The sequence below is a fragment of the Neomonachus schauinslandi genome, chromosome 13 (assembly GCF_002201575.2).
Source record: "Neomonachus schauinslandi chromosome 13, ASM220157v2, whole genome shotgun sequence".
NCBI classification, from domain to species: Eukaryota; Metazoa; Chordata; class Mammalia; order Carnivora; family Phocidae; genus Neomonachus; species Neomonachus schauinslandi.
In genome coordinates, this window is record NC_058415.1 from 59,577,386 (window position 1) to 59,598,991 (window position 21,606).

At 44.3% G+C, this 21,606-nt stretch overlaps 1 protein-coding gene across 1 annotated transcript in view; it reads left to right on the forward strand.

Moving 5' to 3' along the window:
• The first annotated feature begins 6,348 nt into the window (after nucleotides 1-6,348).
• Nucleotides 6,349-21,606, forward strand: part of FRMPD1 (FERM and PDZ domain containing 1) — a 100,753-nt gene continuing 85,495 nt past the window's right edge. The window contains exon 1 of the mRNA XM_021691411.1: nucleotides 6,349-6,386. The gene's annotated coding sequence lies outside the window, so the exon portion shown is untranslated. The remainder of the gene's footprint in view (nucleotides 6,387-21,606) is intronic.

The window sequence follows — 21,606 nt, forward strand, 5'->3', positions numbered from 1 at the left end:
TGCAACTGAACAGTACGTACGAAGAGCCCTTTGACTCAAGAATTCTACATTTATCTATCTGTCTGTCTGTCTGTCTATATATTTTTTAAAGATGTATTTATTTGAGAGAGAAAGTGTGCGCACATGAGCAGGGAAAGGGACAGAGAGAGAGGGAGAGAAGCAGACTCCTTGTGGAGCGGGGAGACGGACACAGGGCTTGTTGTGGGGTTCGATATCATGACCCTGAGTTCATGACCTGAGCCGAAATCAAGAGTCAGTCGCTGAACTGACTGCGCCAACGAGGCGCCCCAAGAATTCTACTTTTAGAAATTCACTCCAAAACAAAATCAAGGAAGCAGATGTTGATTTATGTACAAAGGTGTCAATCATAGCGTTCTTTAGGGGAAAATTGGAAACAAAATGTCTAAAAATAGGTGAATGATTAAATAAATTACAGTATGCCTTCATGAAAGACCATTTTGAAGCATTACCAATCATGGTTTTGAATCTAGCTAACATGGAAAATGTTAGGCCATATATCCAGTCAAAAGAGTAGAATACAAAATTGTACACCAGGTGGTCAATTTTGTAAGAAACAAACTAAACAGAAATAGAAAAAGATGATGGTATGTGGTTAAGATTATGGGTGTTCTTTTCTAAAATTGTCTGTATTTTCTAAATTCTATACCATGGATGTGTATTATTTTTATAATCAGAAAAAACAAGCATTATATAAAAGAAAAGAAAGGCCAAGGGCTAAGGTAAATTCATGATGGTATCTAGGGTAGGAGTGCTTGCAGAGGCCATAGAGGTCCAGCTTGCCCTTCCCAGAGCAGCTCAGAGACTTCCTTATTTTGATGCAGAGCCCGGGTGGACGCGGGAAGTCCAGTAGGCAGGAGCACATCTTTAGCCAGTTGCAGATTCACCTCGCTCTTTCCCAAAACCACTTGGGGCTGCTTTCATGAACGCAGTCCCTCGCCACCAAGCCACCCTAGCGTTTTTCATTCTTCAATGTTTCACGAATGTTTCAGGAACACTGTGTTCTAAACTGCCCCTTCCTTCAGCCCCTCTGAATCCAGACTCTGCTGAAGGAAAGAGGTAACAAGGTGCAGGAAGACCAGAGCCTCCTCCCAGAAGAAAGGAAAAGGCTCAGGCTAGCCTCACATCCGTGGTCTGGAGGCAGGCACCTCCGGGGATAATGTGTTCCTGCCATTCCCCACTGGCTTGATCTCCCAGTCCAACGCAGAAACCCCAGTAGGGAGCAGGTCATAGCAGCAATGGAGAGGTGACAGGAGCCCACCACACTGCATGGAAGGCGTGCTCAGCTTTGGTAGAGCTCTCTCCAAGAAATCCTGAGAATCAGGGAGGGTCCAAGACAGGGACCAGGATGAGGAAGAACCTTTCCTAGAACAATTAGGGACTCTGAGGGAGCTTGGCCGGAGAAGTGAGGCCTCAGAGTATTCAAATATCTCAAGAGCGTCTAGAATAAGAGGGGTGAAACCTCCTTTACATGTGACCCTAAGGATAGAAGCTGAATCACACAGGGAGACAACTTTTGACTCAATACAAACAGACACTTATATTTGAAGATAATATGCTTAAAATTTTTTTGTTGATTATGTAATACTTGCACATGGTAAAATGTTCAAAAGCCACAAAGGGATATACAGTGAAAAGGAAGTTGTCTTCCCATGTCTGTTCCTCAGCCACATGTCAGTCCCAACACCCCCAAACTACCCACCCTCCCCACCACAAGGCAACAATACTGGCAGTTTCTTGTATATTCTTCCAGAAATAGTCTATGGTCTTATGTGGCCTATATACAAGCATGCTATAAGCACACAATGCAGACTATTCTATATATATCTTTTTTTAATTCAAAACTGTTGGGGCACCTGGATGGCTCAGATGGTTAAGCGTCTGCCTTTGGCTCAGGTCCTGATTCCAGGGTCCCAGGATCGAGCCCCGCATCAGGCTCCCTGCTTGGCGGGAAGCCTGCTTCTCTCTCTCCCTCTACTGTTCCCCCTGCTTGTGCTCTCTCACTCTCTCTGTCAAATAAATAAATAAAATCTTTAAAAAAAAAACAAACTGTTTAAGATTATTCTCTATTACTCCATAGAGTACTATCAACTTCTTCTTTTTAATGAATGTATGCAACTCTTTGTGTGACTAAATTATAATTTATTAAGCTCTCCTCTTAGTGAGCATTTAGGATGCTTCCAGTCACTAGCCATTATAGAAAACACTGCAGTATCTTTGTATGTATGGAACACATGTGCAAATACATTTGTAGAATTAATTCCTAGAATTGAAATTGCTGGGTTAAGAGATCTTTTTGATATTAAAATTTAAAAACATTTAAAACCATTATGCAGTTCAAAATTCGGAAGATACAAAGGGTATATGTGAAAGGCTTACTTTCATTCCTGTCCTTCAGCCTTCTAGTTCTTTTCCCTCTAGTCAACCAGTGTTATGAGTTTCACGTATATTCTTGAATAACGATTTCCTTCCCTTTTTAAAAGTACAAATGGTAGCACATAGTATTCATAATTTTGTGCCTTGCTTTGAAAAATCTAACAACATAACATGAAAATGGTTCTTAATGGGTAGTAGTCAAAAAGCTTTCTTTTTCTTTTTTTTTATAGTTATATGGCATTTCATTAAATGCATGTGCCATAATTATGATGGGTATTTTAGTTGTTTAAAGTGTTTTGCTATTGGTACACATTTAAAAGTTTTTCATAGATATTGCCAAATTGCCCTTTGCAGAAAATGTACCAATTTACACTCCCGTCAACAAAACATGAGTTTGTTTTCCAACATCTTTAACAACACATGTATTATGAAACTTCTGATCTTTCCATTATGATAGGTAACACATGATATCTCAGTGTTGCCTTTATTTCCGTATCTCTTATGAGTGGGGTTGAGCACTTCTGTAGCTGAACCATTTATAATTGCTTTACCATAAATTAGCTATTCCTATCTTTTGCCCATTTTACTACTGGGTTGTTGGTCTGTGAATTATTGGTTTTTAGAAACTTTATATATAGGGGCGCCTGGGTGGCTCAGTCATTGGGCGTTTGCCTTCGGCTCAGGTCATGATCCCAGGGTCCTGGGATCGAGCCCCATGTGGGGCTCCCTGCTCCGTGGGGAGTCTGCTTCTCCCTCTACCAACTCCCCCTGCTTGTGTTCCCTCTCTCGCTGTCTCTCTCTCTGTCAAATAAATAAATAAAAAATCTTAAAAAAAAAACTTTATATATATATAAAATAAATATAAATATATATATTTTATATATATATACACAATGATATTATCCCTTATTCATCATCTGTATCATAAATATTTTTCCTAACTTTTCATTTATCTTTTGACTATGTTTATATGGGTTTCTTCCATGCAGGATTTTTGATTTTTATGTAATAATGTCTATTCATCTTCTATTTAATGTTTTTGACCTTCCTTGCTCCAAGATTAAATTAGCCTGTATTTCCTTCTAGTACTTTTATGGTTTCACCATGAAAATATTTGATTCATTTGGATTTTATTTTAAAATGAAGAGTAAGATATAAGAAGTAAGATAGGGATTCAACTGTTTTATTTTTTCAGATCATCATATAATTTATTTAAACTTCAGGGGTGCCTGGGCGGGACTCAGTCAGTTGGTCGTCTGCTTGTGACTCAGGTAGTGGTCTCAGGGTCCTGGGATCGAGCCCCGCGTCAGGCTCCGCACTCGGCAGGGAGTCTGCTTCTCCCTCTCCCTCTCCCTCTGTGATCTCTCTTGCTTCCTCTCAAATAAATAAATAAAATCTTAAAAACAAAAACTTGAGAGCATTTGAGGGTCAGGACTATGTGTGACTCACCTGGGCTCGTCATAGCATCTCTTACTAATAATAACTAGCACTTGGTGAGAACTTATTAGGACTAGGATGTCCATATATCTGTGTGCTGAGTGACTCCAAAGCTCTTCAACTTTCTAGGGCCCTACTCCCATTATAGCACAGTGTCTTACCCATACTTTCCCAGGCAATGTCATTTTAATGAATGAATAAATGTGGATGTATTTAATTTGGGCCACATCAGACTAGCAAAGCATGGCAATTCATAGAACCCCGTCAGTCCAAGTAGATGCCTCTACACATCCAGCATGGTGTTGGGCCATTGCTTTGGACTAAGCATAGCTCTGCCACTTAACCTCTGACCTCAAAGCAATAGTTTAAGTGTTGTGCACTCTGTTTTCCTCATCTGTGAAATGGGATAACAAACCTAGCTCAGAGGAGTATTGTGAAGGTCAAATGAGATATTGTCTGCATAAGGTCTTGAAGGACAAAAAGGGACTGTGCCTTAAGGGATTAGGGCTCAAGTGTGGATAATGCAGATACCCTACATGCCTAGTTATACGTCTCTTCCTGGTAGGACTGAAAGAAGAGGAGGCTGGACAGAGGACAGAGTTGTTGGGAGGTGGGGGCTGTTAAGTAGCTATTTCTGTTCCCCAAGTAACCATTCTCTAGGCATGGACTGAAATTCCCTCTGGAGTCACACTAATGGACACATTAGTATCAGTTGACAAAGTACCGTATGCTCTAAAATGTTCTCCCATTAAGCTTCATGGAAAGTGGCAGGAATTCATGGACCATTGTAGGAAATCTTCCATGACTTTAGCCTCTAGTAAACCATAAGCTCTGGAAGGTCAGGCTGTGCCCCCAACTATATGATGATGCACAAAATATCGCTTTTTTTTTTTTTTAAGTTTTATTTGTTTATTTGACAGAGAGAGACACAGTGAGAGAGGGAACACAAGCAGGGGGAGTAGAGAAGGAGAAGCAGGTTTCCGGCTGAGCAGTGAGCCGGATGCGGGGCTTGATCCCAGGACCCTGGCCCAAAATATCACTTATTTTAAGACAGAAGTTCTGTAAAATCAGGTTATCCTTGTCTTGCCAATACTAGAATCAGAAAAGCATCTTTTATTTTTGAAAAAAATGTGTGTTTTAGTAATGGATTATTTTGTGAACACTTGCTGTTTGGCTTCAAGCTAATCAGCATGTGTAACAGTCATTAATTAGGAATGTATCATTTCTTCAGTGTCATTGTGGTTTTTCATAAGCCACACCTTAAATTTATGGTACTTTCAGCATTCCTTCACAAAAAGTATCATCTCTTTTTATATTAATCAATTTGCATTTTAAAAGGAAAAAAGAAAAAAAAGAGAAGAAAGACGCAAGTTCCACAAATTCTGAACAAAAAGGCAGATTTAAAGTGTTAAGACCTGAAAGTTTATTTTTTCTTTCCTTTTTTTTTCTTTTTTCAGAGAGAGAGAGTGGGATTGGGGGAGGGCCAGAGGGAGAGAGAGAATCCCAAGCGGGCTCCACACCCAGTGCTGGGCCCGCGTGGGGCTTGAGATCATGACCTGAGCCGACATCAAGAGTCAGAAGCTTTGTTGACAGAGCCACCCAGGTGCCCCAAGATCTGGGAGTTTCAAAGTGTGTAATAATAGCTGCTTTTTATCAAATGTCTACAATACCCTGATTCTCTGCTAGGTGCTTTATCCTTATTTAATTTAATCCTCACAACACTCCCCAAGGTCACTATTATCTGTTTATTACGGTGAGAAAACTGAAAGGTTACATTAGTTGTCCAAGGTCACAAAGCTAACCAGGGCAAGAGCTGGTATTCAAGCCACATCTGACTACCGCCCTGATCCCTCCCAGAACATCCCTGATTCAAAGAAAAGACTACGACACAATGTCTCCATACGTAGCCCACCATAACAAAACACGAATAAAGCCTTGTTTTTAACAAAATCTAGGTCATCCATCTCTCTCCCTATCCTAGATGGGAAGAGCATGCCTCCAACACGCTCCCCTGTGCCCAGAGCCTCTCCCGGTACTATTTCCAAAATTCAGGGTTGTAAAAGAGTGTTTTAACTGAAGAGGGTCTAGGCTAGCACCACCCCCAGATCTCCCTTCAATCAGGCTTGCTCTGATTATCCCTGTCTTTTACACTGGGCTTCTATTTAATAGGATCTGAATTGAGTAAAGGATTCCACTGGTCTGCCCTTCACCAAAGTTAGAAAAACACTAGGGGCACCTGGCTGGCTCAGCTGGTAGATTGTGCAACTCTTGATCTTGGAGGTGTAGGTTTGAGCCCCATGTTGGGTGTAGAGATTACTTAAAAATAAAATCTTTAAAAAAATTCGTTCAGCTTCAGATATTTAATAAGTCAAGTTGCCATGGGGGCATGAGACTCTTGATCTCAGGGTTGTGAGTTCAAGCCTCACGTTGGGCGTAGAGTTTACTTAAAAATAAATTAAATTAAAAAAAAAAAAGAAAAACATTGAAGTAGCTCAACTCTTTCTTTTATAGATGATACTCAGACCCAGTGGGCTTCAGTAAAATCACCAAGAAAGGTAGGACAGATCCTTTTCTCTTTAAGGTTTTAAAGGCTGGGATACTACAGGGAAACTATGGAATGACAAAGACAACCACCATGGGAAATATGTTCCAAGAGCCTTTCTGGCTTGTTGCCCAATAGTGGATGGTGGCTGACCCAGATTTAAATTCTGGCTGTATCACCTACTACTGGATTATTTTGAGCGAGTTACTTAACTTTGCTGAGTCTCTTCATCTGCAAAAGGGACACCCTAATGCCTGCTTGTTGGGGTTTTGTGATAATTAATAGTGTATTTAAAACACCCAGCATGTAATAGGTTTTCCTTTCCATCCTCAGAACCTTCCAGCATGTCATTCTCTGTCTGGGAGCTCTCTTCTCACTCTCCTATTCATGGAGCTAACTTGTACTTACTCTACTTTCCTTCATTTCTTTCCCTGGGTTTGAATCTAAGGTCTTAGATTCTTCCTAATTAAGTGACCTTGGGAAAGTCTCCTCATCTATAAAATGGGGGTCCTAATAACATACACCCCATAGAATTATAAAAATAAGATGACATGAACTGCTTAGAACAGTGACTAATAAATATCAGGTCTCAATAAATTTTAACAAGGACAGTTTGTGGGGTCCACAAAATAATTCTGGAAGACTCTTTTTCCTTCATAAGTAAGCTATTCACATTGCCTGGAAGCTTAGGATCTTTATGCTTTATTCTTGGAGTTCAGGAATTTCACCAGGGCATATTTTTAAAAGTCTGTTCTGCCAATCTCTCTCTCTTTTTTAAAAGATTTTATTTATTTATTTGAGAGAGAGTGAGCGAGACAGAGCACATGGCGGGGGTGGGAGGTGGCAGAGGGAGAAGGAGAAGCAGGCTCCCTGCTGAGCAGGGAGCCCTACGTGGAGCTCAATTCCAAGACCCTGAGATCATGACCTGAGCCGAAGGCAGACGCTTAACTGCCTGAGCCACCCAGGCGCCCCCCAATCTCTGTCTTCTAATTGGTATATTTAGACTACTTACATCTACTATAATTATTGGAATATGAGGAGTTAAGTCTGACATTTTGTTATTTATTTTGTCCCCCCTTTTTCCATTCCTGTCTTATTCGCTTCCCTGTGGATTACTGAGCAATTTTTTAAAATTCCAATTTGAATTGTCTATAATGTTTTTGAGTGTATCTCTATAGTTTTCTTTGGTCAAAGATAAAGTTATGCATACATAACTTATCACAGTTTACCGATGCTGACATTTTACCACTTCAAGTGAAATGCACATTTAGGTCCCTTTACCCTCTCTCCTTTTTAATATAATTGTCTTAAATATTATATATGCTGAGAACATCCAATAATATAATTTTTGTTTCCAATACCAAACATAAATTAGGAAACTCAAGAGGAAAATGACATTTTACTGTATTAACCAATATTTTTACCCTTTCTGTTATTCTTCCTTTATTGCTGATATTCCAAGTTTCCTTCTTTTATCATTTCTTTTGTGTTTGAAGAATTCCCTCTAGTCATCCTTTCAGGGGAGGTTCATTGGTCACAATTTCCCTTAGTCTTTCTTCATCTTAGTTTTTTGCTTTCATTTCTGAAGGATATTTTTAATGGATATAGAATTCTAAGTTGATGGTGATTTTCTTTCCGCACTTGAAAAATGTTGCACCATTTCCCCTGACTCCCATTTCAAATGAGAATTTGGCTGTCATCGGAATTGATGTTCCTCTGTAAGTCACTTGTCATTTCTCTCTGCTATCAAGATTTTTTATTTTTTGTCATTAGTTTTCAGGAGTATAATTATGATGCCTTGATGTGAATTTCTTTGTTTCTTTGAGTTTCTCCCTTCTGGAATTTGCACAACTTCTTTGATCTAGACTTTTATCTTTTGCCAAATTTGGGGCATTTTCAGCAATTATTTCTTCAACTGATTTTTCAGTCCCACTTTCTCTCCCCTGTCCTTCTGGGACTCTGATAATATGAGTGTTAGCTGAACTTTGTTCTCTTTTTTACCCCAATCTATTTTCTCTCATTAATCTCCCCTTAAATTTGCTGATTTTATCCTTTGTTACCGCCACTCTACTATTGAGTTTATCCAGCGAGTTTTAAACTTCTTTTGTTGTATTTTCCAATTATGTAATATCCATGTGGTTATTTTTTATAACATCTATTTCTTTGCCAATATTTCCTATGTTTTCATCTGAGAACTCATGATTGTTTGTTGAAGCATTTTTAGGATGGCTACTTTAAAAACCTTGTCAGATAATTCCAACATCTGCAGCTTCTTCATTTTGGTGTCTGTTGATTGTCTTTCATTCAAGGTGAGATTTTTCTTTCTTTCATTCAAGGTGAGATTTTTCTGGTTCTTGGGTATGATAAGTGATTTTTTCAAATTGTATCCTGGACATTTTGGGTATGATGTATGAGATTCTGGATCTTATTTGAATTCTGTTTAGGCCTCAGCTGACACTGTACTAGTAGGGAAAGAGAACCCTGCCTCGTGACCTCTGGGTGGGGATGGAAGTCCAAGTCCCGGCTCAGCCTCTACTGACACCACCCGGTGCAGAGTGGGAGATGTGTCTTGTGGCCTCAGGGCAGGGGTGGACATCCAAGTTCTCTACTTAGCCTCCACCCACCAGGGATGGGAGAGTGGGAGTAGGAGTGTTGTGTGTAATTTTTTACTCTGGTGTTTGGCTGGAATGGGATACCTGTTGTCACAAAGGCTCCTGTCTTATTAGGCTGCCCTTTCCCATTCCTTTGGCTATGGAAATCAGACTTTTTTTTTGGGTTTTTTTTTTTTTTTTAATCTGTGCCTGTTGGCATTTCCTAGTCATGGGCTTCTCTAGTGCCTGGTCTGGGATATATAGGATGCAAAAATAAAACCTAGGGAATTTGTTGCCACGCCATTCTTTGAGTCCCGAGGTGCCTAGCCTTCTCTCTCCATCATTCAGAATTTTCTTATGTTTGTTTTACACATTATGTCTAGAGGTTTTAGCTGTATTTACCAGGAAAAATAGGGAGAAATGTGTTCCTCCATCTTGTCCAGAACTGGAAGTCCTAGGTATGTGATTTTATTTTATTTTGTTTTATTTTATATTATATTATTTTTTTAAGTAATCTCCACACCCATCATGGGGCTTGAACTCACGACCCCGAGATCAAGAGTTGCATGCTCCATTGACTGAGCCAGCCAGGCGCCACCCCCATGGTATGTGTTTTTAAATTACTGCTGGGGAGCATTTCAATGAGTCTTTTCTCTTTGAAGATTCAAGTTTCTTTTTTTTTTAAAGATTTATTTATTTATTTATTTGACAGAGAGATAGAGAGCACAAGTAGGCAGAGAGGCAGGCAGAGGGAGAGGGAGAAGCAGGCTCTTCGGAGCTGAGCAAGGAGCCCGATGCGGGGCCCGATCCCAGGACCCTGGGACCATGACCCGAGCCAAAGGCAGCCGTTTAACCGACTGAGCCACCCAGGCGCCCCAAAGTTTCAAGTTTCTTAAAGTCCTTAAAATTTTCTCCCATTACTTCTTTGGTGATTGCTTCACCCCCTTTTACTTTTGCTCCATTTGCTACTCTATTATGTGTATATCTGTGTAATTATGCATAATAGTAATGTATATTATACGTACATTTCATCCACATTTTTAACCTTTTCACTCATAATTTCCATTTCTTTGTATTTTTGGTTTGGTACTGTGGGATTGTTCTCCTTTGTCATCTTCCAGGTCATTAAATCAATTTTCAGTGGTGTTCATTCTATTTTTCACTTTCACAGTTAAAATGTTTACATTTAGAAATTGTCTTTTTAACTTCCCAAAACCATGTGTCTTCATTCTGATTCTGTCTTTCCAATCTCTACTTGAATCTCCTTAAGATTCTTATTTTAAAAACTTACTCTTTCTTCTTTTAAATATCTCAGTATGAGTCCTCTCTTCTAGCTCTTTAGCTTGGTCTTCTTCCTTCAAGCTATGGAGTCTCCTTAAATGACCTCTGATCTGCTTTGGCCACTCATGTTGGCAGCTGGGCAAGTCAGGTTCCTGTGGCCTCTTGGGTAGCAACAGTGCAGCACTCATGAAAGCAAAGGAAGCTGATGCTTCTCCAGTAGCCTAGTGGTGAACAAGCCTGGTTGGCTGGGCCCACCATGCTGAGGTGAGGTGGGAGAGGCTGCTAGGATCTTCAGACACCCGTATGAATAGGGAAGGGTTGGGCTGCTGTGTGCCATTGTGTAGGTTGTCTACTATACAAGGGTACCTGGTTGAGAGGATCAGCAGGAGCTCAAATCTACTTGCTGAGTTGTGTACCATGGTGTGGAGCCACATCTGCCTGAAGGAAGGGAACATTATTTTCTTGTTTTCACAAAGGCATCTGAGGAGGGGATGCTTTTTTTCTAATCCACTGTATGGGCTAGTAGTGGCCCTGGGAGGGACAGTTTGGCCCAACTGTGACATTCCCCTCTAGGGAGACAGACCTCAGCAGAATCAGGGGTCTTCCCCCAGGGCCATGTGCAGGAAGTGGGCAGGGGCAGTTTCTACTCACCTGTGAAAGCATCCCTCCCACTCCTTTGGGGCCAGCTGGGCCTCTCAAGTGGCTCCAGAATCCAAAGGCTTCACTGTCACCTCACTAGCAAGGCAGGCACTTCCCAGGCTCCTGGGAATTGGTCGTCCCCACAGTTTTAAACAGTGTGACAGAGACGGCATCCTTCACCAGCCCTGCACTGGTTCCGTCTCCCTGGGTATGTGTGACATCTCCTTTATGTTCCAGTTCTAGGCCCTCACATCCTACCCCCTCCAGTCCCTACACATCTCACGGCATGACTTACCTCTGTAGGGAGCTGGCTGGGAGGGGGACTCGGTTATGAGAAGCAGGCCCCCATCTTTAGAGGATTCCTCTGGGATAGTCATCCTAAAATGATTTATGACATTTCTCCATATTATGATTCTGTTGCAGTCATCTTCCTCCCCACAAGGGTAGAGCTCTGTTACCCAGATAAACTGGAATTTGAATCCCCTTTGCCAGCTGTGACCTCATACAAATCATTTGACTTCTCTGAGCTTGTCTCAGTTTCTTCTTCTGTAAAATAGGGATAATAATGTTTGTGTTGCCTAAATCAAGGAGCTATTGAGAGAATACAATCAGATGATTGCTTTGTCTGGTGTTTTATAAACGGTAAAATGCTATGAAAAGTAAAGGAACTGAAGAAAGTGATGATGGAGGGATGGTGGCATCTGCCCCTTGGGCTGTGGGGAGCAGAATGGCAGATTCAGAGCAGAATAGAGCCTGTGGTAATCGGAGCAGATGTAGTGGCAAGACGAGAGTAGGGCATGCTAGACCCTGGCCGCAACCTCAAGGGCATGCCATCAGAACTGATCTCCCAAAAGCTGAACCAACAGAGAAATAGAGAATTTTAAAAAGAATTGAAAAGGAAAAAGCTGCCAAAGCCACTCCTTTATTTTCAAAGCTGTCCCTCAGAACACTGAAAGATTTATCATCTGAGGAATGAGATTAAAAGCTTGTCTTGCAGAGACATAAAGAACTCAAATATTTTCAAAAAATTGTGGCAATCATTCCCAGCTCTATCCCATCCTTTCCCTCTGTTTCCAACCCTGTCATGAAGTCCATTGCCATGAGCAATAGATTAGAATAGCAACTTTATCAAGAAGCAGAGAATGTGATTAGGCAGAGGGAAAGAAATGTAAGCAGACAAGGCTGATTGGGAGAGTTGAGGAAGCAGTCCAGAAAGGAGACGTGCTTGCCACATCTCCATCCTCCCCCCCCCAATAAAAAGTAAAAATGGGTCATCTTCAGGAGCATGACTGTGGTAAGTGATCAGACACAGTTTGGAGAGTACTGGGAGACGGGGCTCTCTTCGCTAATACACAGAAAATGGACTCTCTCCCCTAACTCCCTGTTTGTTGTATTTTACAGTGAGCTGGACAGTTCATTTTTAAGAAGTGAGCAGTGAATGTCTGCTTCTGTGTCCTAGAATCTTGGGATTAAGAACATGTTGTTTTTATGTCATCGTTTCTCTCTGGAGAGCAACAATTTACTTGTCCTTAAGAAGTAATATAATCCTCATGATAAGCACCCAGTTTCTTTTGCAGAGAACAGCTGAACCGCTCTTTCTGACTAGGTCACACTTTAGCTTCCTTAATCTCAAAGAATCATTCAGTTTGGAGCTCAGGAGACCTCGGTCTATAAGGTATCATTCTCTCCTTTTCCAGCAAAGGAGACGGTAGCTCCGAGAGGTAATGTGACTTACCCCTATCCACACAGCAGTGTAGGGACAGAACTGGGTTCTACAACTAGAGAGCACTGCTTTTCTACAAGCAGCTCACAGTAGGTGCAGCCTTGGATCTCATAGAGGGCTATTCCTAATGGTCTACCTACAGTACCCCAACAGACCATGAGTCTTGGGTCACCCTACTCTCAAAGAAACTGTCTTTGTTATATTTCAGGATTCAGTAGGTCTTGAATATTATAGATATGTACTTAGTTTTTGTGGTATAATAACACTCTCATAACCAAACCATTCCATTCCCTATCCAGTCTGGATTTGTCTTATACCGCTACATGTCAAAAGACACGAGTCCATAGTAGGCAGTCAACAATGTTGGATGAATGACTTCTTGGAGGCCCATTAAGGAATCGTGTCATTTGAGATCTGGAAAAAACCTCGAAGGGCATTTGGTCTCACTTCTCTCTTCTGTAGCCTGAAGAGTGAGGGGACTTGGGCAAGTAACAAAATGGTACTAGAATCCTTTTCTTTTTTTTTTTTTTTTCCTGTTTCCCAGACCACTGTTCATTTTTTCACCTGCACTGCTTCTTATTAATTTGATATGAAGGCATTAAAATGGCCAATGTACTTGTGTTCTGGTATACAAAATAAAAGTTTCTAACATCTACTTTAAAAACGCTACTCCATACAAAATGACAGGGACATGTATAAAACAATTCTTTTTTTTAGCCATATGGAATTTGATCATTCTGAGGAAGAGCAGAAACTTGTCCTAAATCACTACAGACAGTAAAGCTGAAATTTGAAGCAGTAAATGATTCTATTTTGGGAACAATAGATACAAAGTCAGGAAGAGTTAGGCATTCCAAGAAGGAAATTGTATAGAAAAGCTAACTATTAAGTCAGCTCTCAAAAGTATTTGAATGCAAAGGAGATTAATTCAGATAAGGAGAAGGTATGGGCACTTAGCAGATAACAAATGGCACACTCATGCCGTAGAGAAAGCAAAACTTTTAGCTGAAATGGTACTTATGGGAAATAAATCCAAACCTCAGATGTTTTAGTCAGGAAGTCTCATTAGGATGCAACACAGCTTCTCATTATGGGTTATTACATAGTGTCACTAAAAAAAGGAGAGACATCTGAGAGGGACAAGGCGTGATCAAATAGCCATATGAGAAATTGCAGTCTTGCTGTATCTTGCTCTGTGTTAATATTGGATCATTTGATGGTATTCTCTCACCAAAAATGACTTCAGAGTGACAAAAACAGAGATTAAAAGTGATCTAGATTGAAATGACAGCTGTTAGGGTAAAGTTGTTTTGAGAATCTTCTGTATATTTTATTCACCGATTTATTTATTCATTCAACAAATATCTATAGAGTCCTAGGAAGACAAAAAATAAATAAATTGTCTTTCTCAAGGAGGCTTCAAGAAGACAGACATGTAAATAAATCATTGTATTGCGGTATGCTTGGTGCTTTATTTGAAGAATAGCCCAAGCACAGCACAGCCACAAAGGAGGGGCTAGGGAAGACCTCATTTTTTGAGCAGGATTTAAAGGAGGAAGAATTTGTCTGGCAAGTTGTAGGAAAAGCAGGAAAGGAGGAAGCCTCCCAGGGTGAGGCGTTAGCTTCTGCAAAGCTCTTAGCTGGGGGGGGATTTAGAATCCCGCGTGAGGCCCCGCTCAGCTACTGCAGGGCTGTGGAGTCTTAGCTGAATGGCTTCACAGGTGGGAGCCTCAGTTTCCCTCTGTGAAAAAGGAGCCTGGGAGTCCTCACTGCGTACCCTGAGTATAGATATGGTTAAGTGCTGGCTAGCAGGGAAGGACCACTGTTTTATCTCTAGTCCCTCTTTTCAGAAGATCCCTAGGTTTCAGGTATTTTTACTGTGCTCTCTTTGCAGAGGAAGAAACGGAGAACTGAGGGGTTGTGGTACTTGCTCAAGCCAACACAGGTTAACAAGTGGCTGTGTTGGGATTTGAGGAAGGTCTGTTTGGCCTGACACATAGTACTAAGTTAATAAATTGTAGCTATTTTTACTATTGTGAAATATGATGTGCCCTCGGAACATGAGGTATTTGGCACGAGGTAATAGGGTGATGTCTAGTTGGGGCTGTTGCCGTAACAGGTCAGATTACTGAGGGCTTCATGCCATGCTAAGCACTTAGGATTTTATCACAGGGTCGAGAAGAAACAATGGAAGTATCTTGAACAGTGACTTGTCAGATTCATGGTTTGAAAAGATCCCTGGCAGCATGAAGAAAGATGAATTGCAAATAGGCTAGACTAGAGGCATTTACTACGGCTTCGCCAAGAAATGGCGAGGCTCCAACTAAGTAAGGCCCAGGCAGCAAGCAAGATGAAGAGGAGAAGACATGGATAAGAGGGGTTATGGAGAGTTGACTGGACTCAGTGACCAGTAGGGTATGAGGGCCTGGAAGAGGGAAGAGTCTAGAATATCCCCCTTGGTTTTGGTTTCAGTGCTACTACCATTTGAGCTATGGAAGCAATGCAGAAGGGGTAATTTAGGGGAAAGTTGTGAGTTTGGTTTTGCCTCTTTCGAGACTGGGGCAACTGAAGAGGATTCAGGAGACGTCCAGCTGGCAGTTAGGTCTTTGGGTTTGGAGCATAGAAGGAATAGGCTGAAGCCATGCATCTGATAGAACTGCTCAGTGAGAGAGGAGAGACAAAAGAGACCAAGAGGGGACATGAACAACATTGGCATTTAACCAGCCAGCAGACAAGGAAGGCTGAGGGAGAAGAATAATCAGAATGGGAACCTGGGCAGAGAGTGGCAGGAGCCCAAAGGTGAAACTGCTTACACATTAAGGCTCCTGAAGAGGCAGATAGTTCTGGAAGGGGCAGCTAGGAAATTGAGAGGGACAGGACAAAATTCTGTGGAAGAAATTTGTACTCACTGGCCAAGAAGGGTGAGTTTTTGTTTTCCTTTCTGACAAGTGCCCTCTTCAGTCTTTAATAATCTGCATTAGGGAGAGTAATTTGGTTATTAATCTTTATCTACAACACATAATTTAAAAAATTAAAAACTCTATTTAAAGATAATTATAGATTTGCATGGAGTTGTAAGAAATAATGTGGACAGGTACAACACTTAATTTTTTAGAAGCTTACTTAATTTCTACCATGGCTTCAGAATTTTCCATTTTTTGTCCACTTCCCTGAATGGTGCTGATCCTGAGGCAGAGTTTGGGACACTGTATCTGGAGTGGAGACAGGAAGCAGGAGACAGGAAGCAGACCCCAAGGAGTGAAGGGCTAACTCAGCCCATGGAGCTGGGTGGCAGAGGGGCTGGGGCATTGAGAGGAGATCTTTGGGGCACGGAGAGAAAAGAGATCTTGCAGGTAGGTAGGAGGCCTTTCAAAGACAGAGAGCTTCTGAGGAGAGAGGTTTTGAACAGAAGCCTGGATTTGGAAGTAAAAGATAGAGGGAGGTAGGGGCTGAGTGCCTTTCTTCACCTGGGCCAGGTAGGCTCCAACTGCTGCAAGGCTGTTTTTGTTTTTGTTCTGTTTTTTGATGAAGGACACCCTTATAAATAAATATTTGTGCTCCATTCTGTCACCAGAACGACCTAACATACCAACCTGATGGTGCCCTTCCCTACTCAAAACTCCTACCTCTCCTGCTTCAGCTCTCAGCTCCCATCCTTCCCTCACTGGGATCCCTCTCATCTTTGGGTCTTTGTTCCTGTGGCCTCTGCCTAGAAAGCTCTCTCCACACTCCACCTTTCACTGGCTAACCTCCTTGGCCTTTCCCGGTTTCCCTATAGAAGGCATGCTCTCCAGGAGGCCTTCTTCCCTCGCTCAGCCAATGCAGGTGCCCCCCCGTTGGCACCCTGGGATCACACTATTGTTAGAAGAAGTGCGCTGTATTAACAGCCCATTAGACAGTACATTCAAGAGGGCAGTGATAGCGCTTTATTGGAAGCTGTATCTCCGGTGTCTAAAGCGGGGTAGGGATCTAGTAGGTGTGGAGAAGATTCTTCAGCAAGGGAAAGAGTTCTCAGACAGAGGCATGCTTTTCGGTCCGATGGATAGAAAGGTGGTAGGACCGGAGTCCCACATAGCTGGAGTTCTTCGAGAGGCCTTGGAGTATGACAGCCAGGGGAAGGGTGGGGTGAGAAGGAGGTCTTTCCTTGGGACTACTCTGGGTTCTAGCTCTGGCCCCACTGCGGCCGGGCTGGGTGACCTTGGGGAGCCCCTTTCCTCTCCCGGCCTCAGTCTCCCCCGTGGGTACTCGGCGGACACTGCGTGCCCAGGTGGGAAGCCGCGGAAGGCCGGCGGAGGCAGGGCCCGGGTGGGAGCGGGACCGCCCACTGCGGCGGGCCGGGACCTCCGGGGCCCGCGGAGGCGGCGCGCCGGGCTCCTCCCCCGGGCCGAGGGTCGCGGCGCCGGCAGCTGGCGGCCCCGCAGCTGCAGCCTCAGCACCTGCCGCGGCCAGACGGCGCGGGCGCGGCCGGGCCCTGCGTCCCCCCTCCCCCTCCGGCTGCAGCCGCGGCGCGGGAGGCGGAGCCCGAGCCGAGCCCGAGCCGAACCGCTGCCCGAGCCTTGCCCGCGTCCGTGCCCGCCGCCGGGCGGGGCCGCCCCTTGCCGAAAGCGTCAGCTCTCCCGGTCCGCGTCCGAGCGGGCGGCGCCTCCTCTGCAGGTAAGGGCGAGGTCCCGGCGCCGCAAAGTTTTTGGGGGACTGACGGTCCCTACGCCCTGGGCCTGCGCCTCCGGGAGCTGCAGGCTGCCTGTCGCTCGGCTTCCTCCGCGCCGCCCTCCGCCGTGCGCTCCGTTTGCACCAGTGGCCCCGGGTGACCCGTGCCCGCCTCCAGTCCTCGTGTCCCCATCTCTGTGGGAGGCGCCCGCGGGCTCGCTCAGGGCCTGCAACAGTTAAATCTCCCACAGTATCAATGTGTTGCTTAAGTTTTTGAAATCTGCATAGTGGAGTGCAAAGAGCGGCAAACCGGGAGGCGGGAGACCTGGGTTCAGGTGCGGTCACGGCCAGCGCCAACTTTCTGAGTGATCTCGGACCAGCCAGCCCAGCCGCGTCTCGACGGCCACACTTGGACCAGGAGGGGTTCGCCGAGGATGGTCATCTGAAGTGCATGCCTGTGTTGCCATTTTGTGAGTCAGGGGCACCCCTGAGTGTGTCAGCTCCAGGGCTCCTTGGGGGGCGGAACCCACAGAAGTCAATCTGGGGCGGGGGCCAGGGAGGGGGTCACGTCGCTAACCAGCAGCAGTTTGGGCTGAGCTGTAGGAGGGTTGTTGAGCCAGTCTCTGGAAATAAAGGATGCTCCCAGAGCTAGGCGTCCGGGCCCTGGCTTCTGGTGACCCCTCTGCCATCCACTGACTGTGTGACCTTGGGCAAGTCCCTCCCCCCCACCCCTCACTGGTTTTGCCGCCCACGAAGTGGGGAGGGCGGAATGTGCACCAAATGATGGTTGCGGTCCTTCCGACGTAAAGTCTGAAGAAGTAGAATCTTCCAGGTCCCTCTATTTAGGGTTAGTTTGGGTAGAGGAACTCTATCACTAAACATCCACCCAGCACTTGCAGATGGGAGTTTAGAAAATAAAGGAGGCATTTGCAGTGTGCTTTGGGAGTCCCGAAATAGACATGGCAAGGATTGGTGAATGCTGGCCTTCCCTCCTTCAGTGCCTTGGCCATCATAAAATATTCAACAGCATAATGATTTGTTTTCAGAGTGGCTTATAGATCAGGAAGTGTTTCTGTTTGTGAGTCGGTTATTTTTGTTAAAACCTCAAAATAGTTGTTTGGGGAAAAAAATAAGGCATTGTTGTAGGGGTCCTGACATGGAGGCCAACATCTACTTGTTTCTAGTCTAAAGTGATGCTTTCCAATCAAGATGATATAGAAAATCACTCTAAATCAGGCATTCTTTGGTGGGTGTTCAACATGGGCATAGTTGGAGAGGCCTATACTTTGGCAAGTCCATATCTTCCAGGACAGGTGCATTCCGGTGCAGCCACATCAGAACAAGCACAAGGTAGTTAACTGATGTCCTAGAAGGTGGGCTTTGTTCTTTTGCCCAATCTCCTGTGCCCGTTGGACTGCAATTAGCATCTCCCCAGTGTCTGGGTGAAATCCATTACTATTAAAGCGTTCTTATGAAAGTGATTTTATTATTTTATTTCCTTCCTCGACTTCCTGGTTTTAAGTTTCAAGCTTTATGAAATCAGAGAACTAGTAAGAGTGTACTTTGTGACTGGGGCAGGAACACGGCAGAGTTGTGGTACATACGTTTGCCTTTCCCCAGCCATACTCTGTAGTTGAAGCTAATTTGTCCCGAGCCTTTGATGGTTCAGATGCATTAGAATGCCACCAGTCTTTTCCCTCTTCTTTCTTCAGTGATTCGACCAGCACTTTGTCACCACTCATTCAGGAAGAAACAAATAGGAAAAATACCAGTAGGCCCTCCCCTCAAGGAGCTCAGGGTCTAGTGAGGAAGAAAAAGGAACATACTGCAGGCCATTCTGGGAGTTATTACTGGGGACCCGTGGGGACACTGGGGAGGGTGAATTCTAACTAGGGGTAATGGGGAAGACTGCACAATGGAAGGTGGAAGGAAGAAGAGGATTTCAACAGGTGGTAGAAAGTGGAAAGGCCATTTTAGGTCAAGGAACTGGTGTGAGCGAAGGTACAGGGTCAGGAAAGCTCAGGGCCCAGAAGGAGAACAGTGGGTCAGGTGGGAGTGAGGAGAAGGCAGAACACTTCAGAGTAGAGGACAGTGGGGAGAGGCTCAGGAGGCTCCCAACCTGGGCTTGAATCCACACTGGCTTGGGGATACTGGGCCTCTGAACCTCACTTTTTGCATTTGTAAAAGGGGAATAATAATTCCAAATGCACAAGGTTAAATGAGATCATATATAAAGTGTGTAACAGAGTGTTTGCATAATGATAGATATTTGATAATAATTTCTTTTATTGGAGTGTTCATGGGCAAGCTCCATAAGTGTTGCTAGACACCACTGAAGTATATGAATAGTGCCTTTTCCTTTAGCATAGGTATTGACTTGGAACCTCACCCTCAGACTGGAGGTCCTGTGCCAAGGTAATTTGCCTTCGAGGTACCTCCTGATTCAAGGGCAGGGGCCTTTTGTTCTTTGGGGGTGCTCAGATCAGATACTGACATCAACAGCAGACAATGCCCTGTAAATACTGTTAGGTGGTGGGAAGCCACAGGGAGGTTAATCAGAACACGCAATCCCTGCCTCCCACAAGCTTATCACTATGTGCTCAAGGACCCAGGTGGGGGTATTTGACAGTCAGACACAGTTAGAAATACATCATCATTGTCCATATATGCTGGGAACCATCTGCCTTAGTGTGGGTTGCTGGAGATTTGTAGTAGCCAAGGAGGGAAATAGGACAGGAGGGTGAAGAAGGACATTGCAATACTTTATGAACCTACGTACACCATGTGGCGGCCGTAATACTGTCCTTCATTTGTTCAGGCAACACTTATTCATAAAATACCTCCTCTGTGCCAGGGAATGATTCTAGGTGCCGCAGGAATACACTGGAACCAAAGAGAAGATCCCTGCCTTCCTGGAGTTTATATTCTAATTGGAGAAACATCATAAACAAGTAAACCCATAAATAATTACAGGCTGGGGTGCCTGGGTGGCTCAGTTGGTTAAGCGACTGCCTTTGGCTCAGGTCATGATCCTGGAGTCCCTGGATCGAGTCCCGCATCGGGCTCCCTGCTCGGCAGGGAGTCTGCTTCTCCCTCTGACCCTCTCCCCTCTCATGTGCTCTCTCTCATTCTCTCTCAAATAAATAAATAAAATCTTTAAAAAAAAAATAATTACAGGCTGGCTAAGAGCTGAGAAGGAAATGAGCAGGGTAAAGTGAGAGAAAGTAATGGGGGTGGTCGGGGAAGGCCTGCCTGAGTCAGTGGGAGCTAAAGGAGAGAAGGAGCCAGTCGGGGGGCACCGGGGTGGCTCAGTTGTTAAGCGTCTGCCTTCGGCTCAGGTCATGATCCCAGGATCCTGGGATCGAGCCCCGCATCGGGCTCCCTGCTCCACGGGCAGCCTGCTTCTCCTTCTCCCACTCCCCCTGCTTGTGTTCCCTCTCTCGCTGTGTCTCTCTCTGTCAAATAAATAAAATCTTTAACAACAAAAAAAAAGAAGCCAGTTGGGACGAGAGCTGGGGGTGGGGGTGGGGGTAGGGCTCAGTCCAGCTCAGTAAGAGGCTGTGGGGCTTTGGTGTGAGAACGTAGACTCCGGGCCACAGCATCTGGATTTGAATACCGGTCCCACTGACAACTAAGTATATTCCATTGTCAGGTTATTTAATCTCCTGGGCTTCAGTTTCTTCCTCTGTAAACTGGGCATAATAACCCTACTTGATAGAGTTGTTTGGGAGTTAAATGAATTGATATATGTAATGTACTTGAAATAGTGCCAGGTATGTAGCAAGTTCCAAAGGAAAGTTAAATTAAGAGAGTGGGGTGGCGGTGGAGAGGGGAAGGGCAAATGCAAAGGCCCAGAGGCCTGAAAGGCTTTGTGTGTTCTAGGACAAGACAGTCTGTGTGCATGGATATTACCCCCATAGTTATCGGGAGACTCCAGAGCAGGTTCTCTGCTCCTTCGATACAAAACTCTGTTTTAGGAGTCCTGAAAAGAGCAACACCCAGCCACAACACTCTTCCCTGCCAGGTCAGGCCCAGGGTGGTGTGGTGAGCTGCCGCCCACTTTGGGAACATCCCACTGTAGACCCACTTCTTCAGGATCTCTTTCCCTCTCTCCCTTCATCTCTCCTTTTCTTACCCTCCCTCTCCTGCCCCTTCCTCCTTTCCTCCCTGTCCCTCCCTCCCTCGCCTCTTCTCCCTTCCCCCCATCCCTTCAAGCCCTGAAGAGTAGTGCCCTGGAGTGCTCACTGATGTGCAAAGGGGAAGCATGCTTAGTGTCACCAAAGCCAGCCTTGCCCACTCCCTCTGCGATACCTGCCCTAGCCAGCATCCTCCCACTCCCACGCTGGAAATTC